This window comes from Globicephala melas, chromosome 21 (assembly GCF_963455315.2).
Source record: "Globicephala melas chromosome 21, mGloMel1.2, whole genome shotgun sequence".
Classification (NCBI taxonomy): Eukaryota; Metazoa; Chordata; class Mammalia; order Artiodactyla; family Delphinidae; genus Globicephala; species Globicephala melas.
The window spans coordinates 16,637,003-16,652,258 of NC_083334.1; positions in this window are offsets into that span (position 1 = coordinate 16,637,003).

Genomic DNA, 15,256 nt, shown 5'->3' on the forward strand with positions numbered 1-15,256 from the left:
ATCTGAAAGAAAACCATTCAGAAGAGAAAACTGGGACTTTACTGTCCTCTGCTGGATACCCAGACCAAGGACTATTTCTGTATTCTCGTCAGAGGATTGTTGAGAAGTGCTGTGAATTAGCTATATGTGGCTAGGGGCACTTTACTTAAAATAAGCAATCTTGAGCACATGAAACTTAATCCATGCCATGTACACATGATTCGAATGACAGACTGAATAATCCAGTACACATTCAGCCACATCTAACTAAATTATTATTAAACTCAAGAAATAAGTTTTTAAATATTTTAATTGTTCCTTTTAAGTAGTTTTATATATTTAAGAGAAAATTTTTGTCAATGTGAAAGACGCCTATTGACACTTACTTTTGATATTAAATAATTAACACCAACGTATGTCAAAAAAGATGGAGATGCCAGCATTCAGATGAGAAGAGCCGACAGTTCCATTTCACAGGTCAGTAACATCATACAAACCATTAAAGATACTTACATATGTGTGTTGTTTGTACATTTGGATTTTGTTTTTGAAACTTTCTTTCCTTAATACTTTCTTTAAATGTTGCCTTTATGCATAAATTTCAATGGAACTGAATTATTTTGAAAATCATTTTGTGTCCGTGATCATGCTTATACAATGGCAGCACCTGGACACCTAAAATGCAGCTCTGTAATAATTAACTGATTAATTTAATGCAGCTCTGTGAAGATCTTATATTTTCAAAAAAAAATGCAAAATCACTGTGTCCAATTTCCAGTCATAATAGTGTCACTATAAGGACAAGCCACAGATTTCTGCTCTCATCCAAAAGCAGTACATTTAGAAGATGAGGGAAACCACATTTAGTGAGCCCCTTCCCTGCCGAAGCATTATCCCAAGTCACCTCACAACACATTAAGGTGCACATTGTTCTGTACAGTTTACAGCCGAGAGGACAGTCTCAAAACACACATACGGAAAGGGCTGTTGGCATTCACTCTCCCCACCGCCCCTCTCAAAACACACATACGGCTCTGGCTCTAGAGACATGATCTCACCTGCACCGTAGACTCTCTCAACATGACTTTTCTACACTAGGTGGAGAAAGGAAAGTCAAGGAGAAAACATCTAGAGCTTTACCCTTGATGCTGCCACTGACATACTCGTGACCTGGAATAATCACAACCTTTCCAAGCCTGAGTATCTACATCTGTGCAGTGGGAATACTATTCGTCCCACACCTTCCTCACTTCATAGTCATTCAAATGAATTGCCTTAATAGCAGATTCCTGGTACTGTGAAGAACTTATTTCGATTAGTATTTTTTAAAGGCGTTGTTTAGGCAAAGAGCTGTCACTCTAGAAGTAGACAGAGTTAGGCACAAACCCAAGTTCTGCCTCTTGCCAGCTAAATAACCCTGCACAACTCTGAGCCCAAGATCCCCAGCTGCCAGACAGAAGAGTAAACACCCTCCTCCAGGGTTGTTCTGAGAATCAAATTAGGCTGTCCTAGGGTGAATGCTCAACAAATGTTTGTTAATTTCTATCTCCCCAGTTACCTTCAAACGGGATCAGTTCTTCATCTACCTCAAGTATTTAAATCCAGCAGGGAAAAGGGACCAGATTTTTTTCAGGGTCCCTTCTAATCCTGTACTCTTAAAAACATTATCATGCAAACTTTTTCTAAGTGCTTAGGAAACGGGAGGAAATAAGTAAGAGGCCACTTCTATGATCCCAGCATGATTACAGGTTCCGGAAGAAGCTTGAAGAGCACCTGGTCCAGTCCCCTTACTTTAGATGTAAGAAACCTTGGCCCAGTGTACTCGCCCCAAGAAAGAGCCAGTTCTAGAATCCTAGCCCAGGAGGCTCTAAAGACATAATGAGGCTGCTTTGGCCCAACCATAACTGATCTTCCTAGAGCACACACTGATGGACAGGCTGAGTTATATAAACTGGGGTCGGTAGGTTGAGCTACCCCTCAAATCTCAAAAGGTAGGATGAAAATCAGAGGCATCAGCTGATGAGGGAACTCCTGCAAATAAGCATCAGAAGAGGGACTTTTTTTTCAATCTGGGTAGAAATAAGCCTATAGTCTTAAATGCATTGTTTTAAATCTGCAGGATTTATATCTTGTGCTGGGAATGTGAATACATTACCAAAAGCTGCTGCTGAGCACATTAATGTAAACTAACTAAATAAATAAAACCATGAGGTCTAAAGGAGAGAGAAGAATTGCTTTTGGCACACTGTGAAAAAGATGATGTTTAACTGCAGAAATGCCCCATCTGTTGGCATATCCTTGGCTCTGCATCCCCCATCTTTGGAATGCTGAAGTATTGTTCATCCAGTCACATCATAAGTTGCCTTCTACCTCATTTTGTTCTTTCCTGAATTCATTATAGCATTTTAAAAACCTTGCCTAAGATCTATAATGTAATATTACCACAATTTAGTCCTTGCCAACATTCAGCATCCTCAGCATCCCATCTCCTAGAACATATTACAAAGATATTGCACTATAAACGTAGTGGTCATTCAGCAATGAATACAAATAGCACCTTATTTGATCTAATTAGACTGGAATGGAGCTTTGATCTGTCTCCCAGGTTTAATAATAGGTGACCTATCATGTGTCAACTCTGCTTCCTTCCCTGCTTCCCAGCGAGCACCACTCCTCCCCCCAGGTTTCACAGGTTTCCTTGTTACTCTTTGTGGTGTGTTTGTTTGTTTTCTCGGGTGATACGTCTAGAAGAATCCCTGCCTGGAGAATGCTTTGGGATTTGCTAGTGCTGGTTTCCTTACTTGCCAATGCCAGAGCCGCAGCAAGAGGTACTGCATTAGAAAACAGAAATTCTTACCATGACATCTTTGGTGTCATACATGCATATACATATAATTATGAAGGAAGATAAATTACTTTTCAAAAACCGACAGTATTTTTTGTTTTTGTTTTTGTTTTTGTTTTTTGCGGTATGTGGGCCTCTCACTGCCGTGGCCTCTCCCGTTACGAACGGAGCACAGGCTCTGGACGCGCAGGCTCAGCGGCCATGGCTCACAGGCCCAGCCGCTCCGCGGCATGTGGGATCTTCCTGGACCGGGGCATGAACCCGCGCCCCCTGCATCGGCAGGCGGACTCTCAACCACTGTGCCACCAGGGAAGCCCTTTTCGTTTTGTTTTTTTTTTTTTTTTTTTTTTTTCCGACAGTATTTTTTGTAGCGTCTTGTGTCCATGTGCTTTTGGAGCAAATGGTAACATAAGGTATGACTTTTTTTAGGAGTATTGACTTGTCGGTATAGCACTATACAAACCCAGCATTTTCAACTACCAACCAAACATATGTTAAAAAGAAATATTCCGTCACAGAGAGCAATACATAAACACAAATCTACACTTTCCTTTTATCTACCTGAATCAGCATATATAGTAGGCATGTCTCTTCTTAAATTGTAAAACCAGAAGTCAGTCCTGCTGGAAAGGGTCATAGACAGCCAGGCAACATTCCTGTGTTATAACTTAGTGGCATGTGCATTTGTGCATTTGTCTGCATTAGACAAAGACTTGTTTTCAAGCTTCTGTTAATCCCCAGAAGTAGGAAAATATAGGTGTGCCGATCGAGGACTTTTATAAAAAGAGACTCACAATACCCCACTGTCCTTAAGACCCATTCAAAAAAACCACTTTAGAGAAGAGGCCCTTTTAATAGAAGAGTCACTCAACCCTTTGGATGGAATCCCAGGGAAGATCTTTCAAACATCAAATTTCACTGTATAGCAAATTTGCAAAATAAGAATACACTCACTTCTTGTATCCTCTTTGTAATACAGAGAAGCAAAGAAGTGGACTTTTGATTAGCCTTCAATATGAAAGAAAGCTTCTTTTTCCTTCACTTATTTTTTAAACCCACCAAACCCTATGTGTAGTAGAAATATAGAAATAGTCTGGGAAATAAATTCTAAGAAGCAGAATTATCTGAATCATTTAAAAATATTTTTCTAAAATTATGCATTTTCCCTCCCTAAAACTTAGATTGAATTAACAAGGCATGCTCTTTAAGGCTGGTTATACTCTCCTCTGCTGTTCCTGCAATTCAGGGGGTTAACACCAAGTGACTGATTATGCCTTGGGTTATCCAGCAAGGGCCCCAAGAGCTCCACCTAACAGGAGAGAAAAAATCTGAGAGATGAGCTGAAGCATGAGAACCAGACATCTCCCTGAGCTTTGTCTACAAAAACCAAGTTCTTTGCTTGAAATTGCAGTAGATATCATATTAACTGCTTACAATTTTATATTATCTCATAATAAATTATACTTTGAAAGATTTTTTAAATTTAGTTAGAGATGGACACATATAGTTATTGGTCTCCACTTATTCTCAGTCCGTTTTGCCTCTAAGACCTTTCACAGAATTCTTTGATATATAAAGATGTACAATACAATGAAGATGTATTTCATACTCAAGTCCAATGTAGGTCAGTGTGGGCTCTGCTCCACCTCGTTGTTCAGGAAGCCAAGTGATGGACACTCTCACGTCTCCACACATGGTCCCACAGCCAGCCAAGGCAGGGCAAGAGCAAGCACGGAGGACTCAGCCTGAGCTTCAGCCCAGAATTCACACAAATGTCTGTACTTTTAGCCTTAACCAGTACAAATGGCATGATTCCAACTGAGCTAGAAGGGAAGCTGTGACATGTAAGTGACCACATGGATATTCCAAGGGCGTTAAGTGTCTCTGGCACACCTGGAATCCTTTCTCTGAAGGCCAGAAACTCACACTACACTCACTCAAAATCGGGCTTGGCTTATTTTGCTTTCAAAATTGTTCTATGGCCTTGGATCCTTCTTCTTCTCCTAAATTACCACTATCATCAGGGAAAGTTCTAGGGGGCCTAGAATTCTAGGCTTTCCTTTCCTCCCGTTTCATAATAAAAGAAAAAACATAAAAAAAAAAAAATCGGGCTTGGGACACTCCAGCTTTAAAGAGACAGCCTGCCATGAAAACGTTTCCTCCTTCTCCCTGCTTCCTGGCTTTAGAACAGAAAGCCATGGATCAAATTGATTCTTATTTTTCAAAGAAAAATAGAAAGTCATATTTGATTTCCTGTTAGAAAGGCACTGATGAGAATAGAAAGAGCTCTTGCTAAGAATAAACAGGATGGTCTGAATCTACCCTTTATTAGCCAAGATACTTAACTTTTCTGTGCTTTAATTAGTTCACCTTATCATGGGAATTGTCCTAAGTTACATCTTCCTTAAAGGAGGGTCCACGTCCTAACATATCTCATTACCTCTCATAACACCTGGCATAGCACCCTGCCCAGGAGTTGAGCTGATTTACAGCTACATCAGGAGTCGTGTTAAATGCTGGGTATATCACATATTCGCTCTCATCAGGGAGAAGAGACAACATCCGTCTGGCCCTAACTTTCATACAAAACTGCAAGTTGTAACCGTGTTTTTGACATTTGAGTTTCAGCATTTCTGATTCTGTCAAGTGAGCTTCTGGGTCAGGCAAACTCTTGCTTAGATTAGGGCATGAGGCTTTGATTAATGTGTTCATCTGAAAGCTTCCCCACATTAATACTCTCAGAGGATAACTTCGGTGTATTTGATCTTCTTCTTCTTAAAAAGGAGATAAGAGGTTCTATTCACTGCATTCACATATCTCTAAAAAGCTAAGCCAATCTTAATTTTCTTACCTAACCACATAGAACTTTCTCCACTTGACTTTTAGACCTTATTTAATCTGACCTTACCCTATTTCGCTAACCTCATGTGGACCAAGACTTGCAAAAACTTATGTTAAGGGATAATGTGCTTTGCACTAAACATGCCTGTCCTCCCAAGGAAACAACTGCAGGAAGTTGTGAAGGTTTTAAAACATTGTGGACATTGCCCCACCCCCTCCCTTCCTAACCTTCAATCTGGACAGACTTGTGACTGCTTAGATCAAATGAGTATGGCAGAAGTGACTCTGGGCGACTCCAAAAAGTGGGTTATAAAAGATGATGCAACTTCTACTTGTATGCTAGAACATTCATGCTTGGAGTCCTGAGCCACTGTGCTTATGTCTATCCTAGAGCCATCAAGCTGTGAGGAAACCAGACCACATGCAGGTGCTTCAGTCAATAGCTCTAGTCTTTGCATCATCCTAGCCCAGGCACCAGACATGTGAATGAATGAGTCTTCAGGCGTTTCCATCCACCGGTTTTTTTAGTCTTTCTAGCTGAAGACCCAAATAGCATGGTGTAGAGGAAAGCCATCCTCACTGTCCAATCTGAATGCTTGACCAACTAATGAACATAATAAAATGGTTATTTTAATGGTTATTTTAAAATCTTGGGGTAAATCGTTACATGGGGCTAGTAACTGCAAGAAGTCTATGCCTATAGGCCCTATATTCATTTTCTAGAGCTGCTGTAATGAAGTACCACAAACTGTGTGGTTTAAACAGCAAAAATTTGTCTCACGGTTTTGGAAGCTTAGAAGTCCAAGATCAAGGTGTCAGCAGGGTTGGTTCCTTCTGAGTGTCATGAAGGGAGGAGCTGTCCCACACCTCTCACCTTGGCTTATAGATGACTGCCTTCTCCCAGTGCCTTCATGCTGTTTTCCCTCTGTACCTATCTGCGACCAACTTTTCCCTTTACATAAGGACATTAGTCATACTGGATTAGGGCACACCTTGATGACCTCATTTTAACTTGATTCCCTCTTTAAAGATCCCTGTCTCCAAATACAGTTACACTCTAAGGCACTGGAGGTTAAGACTTTCAAATATGATGATGAATTATTGGGGGACACAATCCGACCCATGACAGGTCCAAAGGTTACATATATAGCATTGTATATGAAGGCATTTTCTTTCACTATCTCTGGGATAGTGAAAGGAATTGCCTTAAAAGATTGTGGAGTCAAGTTCCATCTTCTGAGTGTATAAAAATACTATGTATATGCATATATGACACATATATATATATCATATGTGTCATGACACATATGTGTATATGTGTGTATTGCAAAACATGGATGGACCTTGAGGGCATTATGTTAAGTGAAAGGCAAAGAAAGGCAAATACTGTCACTTATATGTGGAATCTAAAAAAGCCAAAGTCATAGAAACAGAGAGTAGAATGGTTGTTACCAAGGGCTGGGGAGTAGGGGCAATGGGGAGATATTGGTCAAATGGTACAAACTTCCAGTTATAAGATAAATAAGTTCTGGGGATCTAATGTACAGCATGGTGACTGTAGTTCACAGTACTGTATTGTATACTTGAAAGGTACTAGGAGAGTAGATCTTAAATGTTCTCACCACCAAAAAAAAAAAAAAAAAAGTGGAATTATGTAAGATGATGGAGGTGTTAACTAACCCTATTGTGGAAATCATTTCACAATACATACATGCATCAAATCATCACATTGTACCCCTTAAACTAAACAATGTTATATGTCAATTATATCTCAGTAAAACTGGAAGGGAAAAAAGAAGTAATCAAGTTCAAATCCTAGAAATGAAAAACACAGTAATAAAGATGAAGAATATGTTCTAGAGGCTCATGAATAGACACAAAATCCAGGAAAGAATCAGCAAAGTTAAAGATAGGTCAATAGAAATTACCTACTGAAACACAAAGCAAAAAAGGAATGAGGGAAGAAAAAGAACAGAGCAACCAGGAATTGTGAGATAATATCAAATGGTCTAATATGTGTATCGTTGGAATCCCAGAAGAAGAGAGAGAGAAAATAGGGCAGAAGAATTATTTGAAGAAATACTAGCCAAGAGTGTTACAAAATCAATGACCACCCCCTAAACCTCAGATCCAACAGCTCAGAGAACACTAAACAGAAATAAATAATAAAACATACACACACTTGTGTGCATGAACACATACACACCTGGCACCTCACATTCAAACTGCTGCAAACAAAACACAAATAAGAAATTCTGAAGGCAGCCAGAAAAAAAAAAGAGACACATTTCCGTAGGGAGACAACTTTCCATGGGTCACATGTGTTTCTGAATATCTTGCAAAGTGAGGCACTAATTGCCCATTGTTCCAGACTACCCATACAAGATTGTATATAAAACAGCCTTATGAGATAGAAATGGTGTCTCTTTCCAGAGCAAAAAGCAGGTTTGCTTATAGTCTTAGAAGATACAGTGTCTCTCTCCAGAATAAAAGGCAGATATGTTTACTGCTTATTAGAAAAGATTTGGGTTCCCTAAGTTTAGGGTTCCTCTCCTATAATGCAATGCATCTGGGATCATTTGCATCACCCTTTTAGGACATGGGGGCAAGGGGAACAGATGCAAATATGCTGGTGCTCATGCTGTTTTCTGTGCCATGAGTAAAAAAGTTCTTTGTTTCTCACTCGAAAGTCTCATATCTTCTGCCAGCTTCTATGAACCTGGAAAGACTAAGTTTTTAGCTTGCAAATAGAGTAAAATCCCAGACCCTTTACAGCTCTTTACAGTAAGAAAAGATTACAGTAGACTTCTCATCACAAAACATGCAACACAGAATACAATGGAGTGATAGCTTGAAAGTGCTAAGAGAAAAAGCTGTCAACTGAGTGCTGTATTCCCTCTAAAGACATTTTTCAAAAAATGAAGGAGACTTACTTCACTCTGTATGACAGACTCTAGGTCCATCCACCTCACTACAAATAACTCAATTTCGTTTCTTTTTATGGCTGAGTAATAGTCCATTGTATATATGTGCCACATCTTCTTTATCCATTCATCTGATGATGGACACTTAGGTTGCTTCCATCTCCTGGCTATTGTAAATAGAGCTGCAATGAACATTTTGGTACATGACTCTTTTTGAATTATGGTTTTCTCAGGGTATATGCCCAGTAGTGGGATTGCTGGGCCATATGGTAGTTCTATTTGTAGTTTTTTGGGGGAAGGGTAAGCTGTGACAAAGTGAGAGAGTGGCATGGACATATACACACTACCAAACGTAAAATAAATAGCTAGTGGGAAGCAGCCGCATAGCACAGGGAGATCAGCTCGGTGCTTTGTGACCACCTAGAGGGGTAGGATAGGGAGGGTAGGATAGGGAGGGTGGGAGGGAGGGAGACGCAAGAGGGAAGAGATATGGGAACATATGTATATGTATAACTGATTCACTTTGTTATAAAGCAGAAACTAACACACCATTGTAAAGCAATTATACTCCAATAAAGATGTTTAAAAAAATGAAGGAGAAATAAAAACTATCTCAGACAAACAAAAACTGAGAGAATTCATGCCAACAGATCTACACTACAAGAATATTAAAAAGAGTTCTCTGGAAAGAAAGAAAATTATACCAGACAGAAATTTGGATTTATACAAAGCCATGAAGAGTGTTAGAAATGGAATAAACAAATCTTGGATACAAACACCTGCCCCAATCATCCCTAAATTTGTCATTTCCTTTTGGACACTAAGTAGCCAGTCACCTTAAGGGTGTAAGGGGAAAAGCTCAGTCCTCCACCCAGGCTGGGGAGCACAGAAAATGTGCACTAGCGCTATTGAGGCCAACTGCATCACACAACTCTAAATGCCCTGACCATAGTGCATGGAAGATTCAGGCTGAAGTAATTCAAATCTGGAAGTGTTGATGAGTACATCAGTTCTTGAGGCTACAGCTGCTGCTAAAGGAATCTAGAGTCTATCCAAGAACTTGAGCAACATTCCTCTGGCTGAAACAATAGAATAAGAGAAAAATGCGAAAGAAAAAATTTCTGTGGGAGGGAAAATTCATCTTGGGAACCTCAAACGCTTCACAGAAACAAGAAATGGACTTCACAATGGGAGGAGTTTCACTTTGTTAGCTTTTACAGGTGGCAGCAAACTTAGGACTTTAATATATTCATTTGGACCACATGCCATTTGGATTCTGCTGATGTCTAGTGAGCTTGATTGAACAACATGGCTATGGCAGTCATGATTCGTGTTCACCAACATCTAGTTCTCTTCTTTCTGGGCACATGGAAGACTATACTTCCAAGATCCCTGTTACACACAGCCACATGAAAACTTATAGCCAATGAAATGGGAGAAGTGATATGTATCCCTTTCAGGCTAAAGCCATGAAAAGCCTCTACACAACCCTTAGATTCTCTTTCTCTTCATCCAAGAACCTGGAGGTCTTATATGGACTTCATAGACAACAAGATTAAAGCAGTCTGAAGTGCTGAATCATCACACAGATGACAGCTGCCCTGGAAAGTTGCTCAGTCCCACAGAGGATTCATATAAATTTTTTGTGTGCCAAGTCACTGGGGAAAAAAAAATAAGACCAGAAATTAACAACTTTCTAAAGTTTTCTTTTACCTAAAATCTCTTCATATTTTCAGAATATCTTCTTAGATACAAAAGGAAAGAAAAATTAGAAGGCAAGGATCAAAAAATAAAAAGACCTTTTAGGGGAAATATTTTAAAATTTTTGTTCAGTTTTGGTTTTTTTCTTTTTTACTTCAAATATGTCAGCAAGCATGAGGCCATCTCTGGTTCTGATACAACTGGCATTGATCATGTTCATGAGTGTAGTCATGATACCAGGACCAATCTGTGTATCCTCACTTATTCTCCCAGGTCAGAAGGACACAATAATGAAAAGCAAAGTCCCCAACGTGATGAAAATCTCTCCAATTCACAACCAGTTGAAAATGTTGTGGGCCCACTGCCAGATGGCATTCTTATGCTGTATCTTTTTCTCAGCACCCTAAATTAACCAGATGGAATTCCCTTTTAAGTGCCAACCTATTTAGTCTTTCAAAATGCAAAGGTTTTCTTTTTTTAGTTGGAGATCTGCCTCTCATCATAGAGATGGAACAATGCATTCTTGACTTCTCCTGAAAAGCACTTTCTGGATACAATAAGCTCAGAGGAAGGTAAAGACAGATCCCAGAGCGCTTGTGTCAGGCAGGGTATACCGACAATGCACATAGATCTAGGCAGACTTTCAGAGCACTGACTGTCACCTCATGAAACCCTCCATGGTAATAGCCAGGCCAGCCTCATAAGGAATTCTTCAGGGCAGAATAAGTCAACAGAGGAAGAGCTATTCTAAATGAATAATTGAATTAATTAAAGCTATTGATAAAGAAAAGCTCCATGGTCCAGGAGTATATTTGGCACAGTGTTTCAAAAATGAAGATATACACATTCTTCTGGTGTATCTCAAATTCTGGTGTATTTGGGAAAATATAATGCTCAAAGACCATATTAATTCTAAAATAGCCAAAGTTAAAAAGCAAGACAGAAGTATAATACTGTAAAACACTCATTCTCAAAAGATTAAGTGGTGTGAGAGAGGTTTTCATTTATTTATTTAAAAAACATTTATTGCACATCTATCATATGCCAGGTTTTGAACTGACCTAATTTATGCAGGTGGATTATATCTGGGGATACCAATATTTTGTTCTCCCTGCATTTTTCCCTCTTCCCAGTGTGGCAGAGTGGGTATTCTATAGAATGTGGGCTCTGGAATCAGGGTGCTGCTATACTTTTACCAGCTATGCGACTTTAACAAGTTACTTAATCTCTTCGTGTTTAAATTTCCTCATCTATAACATGAGTGAAAGAGGTGATCCATGTAAAGTATTTAGAACAGTGTCTATAGACAATAGGGGCTCAGTTTTACCCATCATGATTTGCTGTTACCCCAAATTCAAACTGGTAGCGCTTCCTTATTTCAGAAGTATATGGCAGAGGAGCAAGTATAAGTGTTAAACACAAGTTTAAGTGTTAAACACACACACACACACACTCTGGGCCTTAGGCGATCAACAGCTCAGCAGACCAGTGGGGAGCCTCTGAGTGCTTAGCTTTCTGGTGGATCTGAACCTGTCCCAGGAGCAGCTGCTAACAAGGGTTCTATCCTTGATCAGTGCAGGAGCTCTAAATACCTCTAGGGCCACACCACCTGCTCCTGATTTTTGTCAACCTGCTCTCAGGAAACCCTCCCTCAAGGTTACACCTTGTCATTCATGCCATCTCTTCTCTAAGCAATCAGAACCAGGTCTCTGTCCTGCTCCTCCTTGGGTCAGGTTTCCCTATGTCATCAGTTGCTTGATGGCCTCAGCTACTTCTGGTGCAGAGAGGTCTTTGACTTATTCCATAAAAATCATAGCTTTGACCCATTTCCTATAATATCATTGCAAAGGACTAAATAGATCTCCCCAAAATTCATATGTCAAAACCCTAAACCCCAATGTCATTGTATTAGGAGGTAGGGTCTTTGGGAGCTGATTAGATCATGAGGGTAGAGCCCTCATGAATGGGATGAATGCCCTTAGAGACCTCTGAAAGATCCCTTGCCCCTTCTGCCACATGAAGACACAGCAAGAAGAGAACTGTCTATGAACCAGGAAGCAGACCTTTGCCACACTCTGGATCTGCTGGCATCTTGATCTTGGACTTCCCAGCCTCCAGAACCATGAGAAATTAAGGCTGTTTAAACCACTCAGTCTATAGTATTTTGTTATAGCAGCCCGAACAAATTAAGACAATCACTCTAGCTTCACTTCCCCTTAAAGGAAGTCTCTTCACCTTCCATTACTGTGCTAGAGCTGGCTTGCACTGGCTGAGGAGAGCAGATTGTGCTAATCTTTTCCAAACTCTATTCAGTCATGAGACGCTAGTAGCTTGAAAGTGGGCATATTTATTTACACCTCAGAAATTCAGCAAATGCTGCAAATCTGCACTTTTTATTTTTTGGAGAGCTAAGTTACCAGCATACCACTGTCTTTGCCTCAAACCTAGAGGCACAGAATTCCCCCATCTTCCCTGTCTCTGGAGGCCCTTAAGTGTAGACCATACCTGGGCCTCTTGCTTAGGTAAGAGGAAAGGTTGGATAATATCCTCCAAAACTGGTCTCTCATGTAATTTCAGTTTCTTCTCCACACTGCTTCCACAGTTATCTTTCTAAAATACAAATCTCATCTACTATGCAAAGTTTAAACTTTAATATGACATTCAAAGTCCTTCTACTCTGGCCCCAATTTTTCTGCTTTTATCTTAATATATATTTATGGTTTTATTTCCCTCCATTTTCTCCCAGATCCCAAATATCCTAGATCAGTTGTTATTCCCCAAAGATATTCAGGCCCCCATGCCTCAATCTATAGTGTCTCAATCTAGCGTAGAATGTCCTTGACTAGCTTGAGTGTGACGTCTTCTCTGAAGTCTCCCTCATGACTGTGGGCAGAATGGCCCTTTTGTGTCTCTTCTCTCATGCCTCTATTAGAGCACTAGCTCTATGGATTTCAGATGGTTGTACTCATGTTTTAGCTTCCCTGCTAGATTTTGTGCCCCCCAAACAGGACAACTATGTGACTCATCTTTATCTGTACTAGACCAAGACAGTACCCAGCAATGCATTGTTGCTCAAAATACATTTTTTCATGAATTAATGAAGATATAAAAGAGGAACTGAAGGACAAGACTAAGAACAAAAGTTCATCTTACTCTTCCCTTCCTGAATAATTCAGTCGTAAAGCCATTAGGTGGGGCTGAGCAAGAAAGGAGTCTCCTGCTTCCCTGGTGGCGCAGTGGTTGAGAGTCTGCCTGCCGATGCAGGGGACATCGGTTTGTGCCCCGGTCCGGGAAGATCCCACATGCCGCGAAGCGGCTGGGCCCGTGAGCCATGGCCGCTGAGCCTGCGCGTCCTGAGCCTGTGCTCCGCAACGGGAGAGGACACAACAGTGAGAAGCCCGCGTACCGCAAAAAAAAAAAAAAAAAAAGAAAGAAAGAAAGAAGTCTCTGCCACTGACAAGGAGGGTTGGGATGGAGCTGAAGTAGCACAGAGCAGGGTGCCAGAGTCTGAGCAGGAGGAAGTAGGGTATTCAAGAGGTGGGACAGGAGGGAAACCCAATGTAGGTGTCAGCTCCCAAGCAGAGTGAAAACGGCATTCACACAGAGATGTGTTAAAAGACAAAAAGCCAACTTAAAGGGGCTCCCACTAGCAAAAGTGAAGAAAAAGAGAACATAAAATAAATGAGAGTAACAGATGATAATCAACTGAATAAAATAGTAAACCATTAATCCATCCTGACATATAAATACATTGACTGCAGTTTGATTAGGAACATGATAATTTGAAAGTCTCAAAGTACCTCCCCACAAAGTACTTGTTATTTACGAAGGAAAAATGAGTAACTTTAGTGAAGACTGCTAGATACAATCATAATCAAGAGATCAAACTAAACGTTATCAGTAATGGGACAAATTGAAATGTACCATCTGATATGATGCAATGAGAAGAACAGTATCACTTGTCTGATATTTCTTCCAAAGATGCATACCTTAAATGTAATCATGGGGAAATATCAGATAAATCCACATTGATGGGCATTCTACAACATAACTGGCCTGTAATCTTCAAAAGTGTCAGGATGATAAAGGTCAAGGAAAGAATGAGAAACTTTTTCAGACTGAAGGAAACAAAAAATATATGACAACTAAGCATAAAATTCTGAACTGGATCCTTTTGCTATAAATAATAATATTGGGATAATTAACAAACTTGAATGGTGTCTTCAAATTATATGGTAGTAATGCATCAATGTTAATTTTCTGATTTTGATAGTTATGTTGAGGACATATATAAAATGTTCTTATTTATAGGAAATATACTATGCAGTATTCAAAAGTGATCAGGCATAATATCAGTAATTTGCTCTCAAAAGGATCAGGAAGAAGGTTCTTTGCATTATGCTTGTAAATTTTCTGTAAGTTTTAGAATGAAAACAATACAAATTGTGTATATATATAAATTCCTCCTTGACACTGATAATTAGCCATTGCTAAAGAACCAGCCAGCCACATTTGGTTCCATGTACACACTATTTCTACTAAGTATCAGAAATAAGACCTGTTGATTCTATTTCTTTTTATTTTGGTAGTTGTATATATCTTTTGCAAGGATGTCATTGGCTGTAAAAGAATTAAATACACTTTTTATTTAATAAACATTGTATTTTTCTAAACTTCTGAGTGTTGAATTTTTTCCTAGAAAGAGAAGGAATTGTGTTTTCGTTTTGTTTCAGTGCTATTTTTTAATATTAATGTTAGCAGAAAAATATAATTTTTTAAACATCTGACTCTTTCTAGATCCACATTTGGTTTCTGTGTTTTTGTGAACAACTGATAAAACTAGTTTAGTCACTCTTGGCTTGTGGTATTTTGAAATCAAAATGGAATATATCAAAGAAGTCAACCACAAACATACACATTCACCCTCAGAGGAATCAACGTAGCTAAAAGGTTATCAGACATCATG